The sequence below is a fragment of the Orycteropus afer genome, unplaced genomic scaffold (genome assembly GCF_000298275.1).
Source record: "Orycteropus afer afer isolate SDZICR_OR568_19922 unplaced genomic scaffold, OryAfe1.0 scaffold00224, whole genome shotgun sequence".
Lineage (NCBI taxonomy): Eukaryota > Metazoa > Chordata > Mammalia > Tubulidentata > Orycteropodidae > Orycteropus > Orycteropus afer.
Genome location: NW_006921811.1, coordinates 1,817,232 through 1,820,715, shown reverse-complemented (window position 1 = coordinate 1,820,715; position 3,484 = coordinate 1,817,232). Strand labels below are relative to the sequence as shown.

Genomic DNA, 3,484 nt, shown 5'->3' with positions numbered 1-3,484 from the left:
CTCGTCTTGTGGAGACTAAATGAGGTAAAAGGGCAGTTTTGCTAGGAATCAGGTTACCAGATTACTTGTCTTTAATCCCCAGCTCAGTTATTTTTTATTATGGGTAAGGTATTTCAACCAGGTAACTTCAGTGTCCTCCTCTGTAAAATGTAGCTTCTACCCCAGATGGTTGCTTATGGTCCAAATATTCCATGTAAAGTAGTGTGGATTGTGTTGGGCATTGACAAATGAAATTATTTCAATAAGTGAAATTATTATTTATTGTTCTTATCATCATCAGCAACAGAAGGAAGATATATCAAATTAGAAAAGTTTGGCAAAAGTCAACTCCTCTTTCTCTCACTTTTCTTTTTTCAGGACAGCACAATGGGATTTCCTTCTTTCTTTCTTTCTTTTCCTGTTCAGGAAGCATTTTATTCATGCTCCAAATTCAAGAATTTTCACTGATGACAAGTGATCAACACTTTCCCATGATCTCCCACATAGCCCTGCTCAGCTTCTGAATCATGAATTTTGTAGACAGATCAACATATTTCTCTCAATACAATCATTCATTCCCCCATAATTGATGGATCAGTATTCACTTCCAATTTCCACACCTGGCCTTGACTTAGGAAGCTGTGCAGGACCATTTTTGATTCAAAAAGAGAGGCATTATCTAAGGGAGATGCAGTGGTAACCATGCAAGGAACTTCTCCATGGTGGACACTCATGATAGTTGAAAAGGCAGAAATGACTTCTGGGCTATTGTTCAAGTGACCATTTTCAGCAAGCAAATTGATCAGGTGGATGTGAGGGGAGAAAACCTCTCTCTTGCTGTGATGCCATTTAGGCTTTTTACTTTATGGACCACATGACCTAGGCATTCAGAATAGCAAGAATCCTTTTGGGGTCCTTCAGAAGTTGTGCTACTCAACAATTCTTTTTCCACTTGATTCAGTTAATTCTGTTTAGATGTAGCAGAATAAACAGCAGTAGCATAATGCCCTTCAACACCATGTATTTGAATAAGTAGCCTCATAAACTTGGCACATGGCCTGGTCACAGACGTACAGAAGCACCACACCTGGCAGGACAGCCTGGTTCTCTGATGCCAGCCATCTTCTCTCCCACAATGGCATTTCCATCACACAGAATAAAAGACTGTGCTTCAGAGTTGAGACCATCTGTATAACACACTTAGCTCTACTCTGGGCACATATTGGGCACCAGAACCAACCAAACCAACAGACCATTCAATTCCAGCTTAAGTACGAGTAGTTAGTTGTCAGTACTTTGAGCCCCTAATGCTATAGTCTTTCTTACACATTGTATTCTGATTTTTAAGAAATGATTATAATTTCAAATGTGTTTCACTATTGAAAAAACATTTGTTGGAAGTGTTCAAAGTTTCTTTCCTAAAATCTGAAAATGATATTTACCACTTCCAATATCCTACAAGGCCACTGCACTTCAGCTTTGAACTTTAGTGATCCTCAGAAGAAAGAAAATAAATGATTTTTCTCTTCTCTGAAGACTAACTTTGTTCCTGTTTAAACCCCTCTGAGGCAGATATGAACCCACACATGTACATACACAACATACAGGTACATGTGCACACACACAGGGTGCACTCTCAAGCACATGCACTCAGAGATGAACACATATGCACATACACACACGGTAGAAGAGCAACAGTAGAAAGGTTGGCTGGCCTGTTAATTTGGCAAAAATGCTCAAAAGATGAGATGAAAAGGAAATAGTTGGAGGGAAGGTGAGCTTGCAGGTGGTCTCTCGTGAAACATTTCCCTTCATGTTTACTAATAGTAGTGCTAGCTTACAGGTTGTTTTTGCCCTCAGGATGTCAAAGTCCTCTTTCTGTAGTTGTTCTTAGAGGGGTGGATTACATTGTCTGAGGGAGGTGTACTGGTCTGGAAGCACTAGGCTCACACATATCTGGAGACTCATAGCAGCTCATGAAAGGAGCTCTGACTGAGAGCTTAAGAGTCTACATACAGCATGTATCAACTAGATGTGATGTCAGCATCATACTGCATGTGAGGCTATGCTCTTGATGGAGTGGCAGGTCAACGGAACTGATGTCAGGAAATTTGGGGTCCTCCAACTAAAGGGAGCTCTGGTGACACAGTGCCTAAGGCATTTGAGTGCTAACTAGAAGGTTGGTGGTTCAATTCCACCAGACACTCTGTGGAAAGAAGACTGGGCCATCTACTTCCTTAAAGATTTACTACCTTGGAAACCCAGTGGGGGTTGCTATGAGTGATAATCCACTCGATGGCAGTGGGTTTGGTTTTTTGGTTTTTCTCCAACTAGCTCTGTGAGTTTGGACATCCTACTTCTCACTCCAGGAGCTCTGGTAGCATAGTGCCTAAAGCACTTGACTGCTAACCAGAAGGCTGGTGGTTCAAACCCACAAGCCACTCCTTGGAAGGAAGATAGGGCAATCTACTTCTGTAGTGATAGTGCCTCAGAAGGCCAAGGAGGGGTCGCTATGAGTTGGGTCCGACTCAACTGCACATAACAACAACAACAACAACTTCTCACTTCCTGGGAAAAATTTTTGGACATCTCTTATGAAGTAATTCTTGAAAAGTGTTGTTATAAATTGAATTGTGTTCCCCAAACATATCTGTTGTAAATTCTAACCTCTGTTCTTGTTGTTAGAATCTCATTTGGAATTGGGTTGTGTTTATCATATTCATGAGCCAGGATTAGTATAGCATGTATCTCGAGTCAATCTCTTTGGAGATATCAAAGAGATTAAACAAGCAATTGAAGGAAGAGAGAGGCCACGCCACAGGAAGATCACTCAGAAGCAGAACCTCAGCAGAGACAGAGCTACCATGAACGTATGATCACTGATTATGTGTCATTGTTTTCATGGTCCTCAATAGCATAGAAGGCAAGAGGATGAAGCTGAAGGTATTAATATTGGAAAGAAAGAAAGAAAATGCTCATTATCCATGGATGATTTGTTGTTGTTGTTGTTGTTTGCCATCGAGTCGGCCCCGACTCATAGCCACCCCTCCTTGGGCTTCCGAGGCAGTATCACTACAGAAATAGGAATGCCCAACCTTCCTTCTGAGGAGTGGTTGGTGGGTTTGAACCGCCAGCCTTCTGATTAGCTGTCAAGTGCCTTAGCCACACATAACAACAACAAAAACAACATGGCATTCAGCTCACTTTGGCATATTGATTATATTGATTTTATATTCAGAAGCTTGCTACCTCTCTTTAATAATAATATATCTGTTGATTCCATAGATGATGTTGTTGTTGTTGTTGTTAAGTGCCGTTGAGTCGTTTCCCACTCATAGAGACCCCATGCACAGCAGAATGAAACACTGCCCGATCCCGCACCAGCCCCACAATCCCTGCTATACTTGATCCCATCATCGCAGCCACCGTATCAATCCATCTCATTGAAGACCTCCCCCTCTTTCATCGACCCTCCACCCTACCAAGCATGACATCCTTCTCCAGG

General features: G+C 41.8%; 1 pseudogene; it reads right to left on the bottom strand.

Moving 5' to 3' along the window:
- Positions 1-457: 457 nt before the first annotated feature.
- The window catches only part of LOC122150759, a 5,400-nt pseudogene continuing 2,373 nt past the window's right edge, over positions 458-3,484 (bottom strand).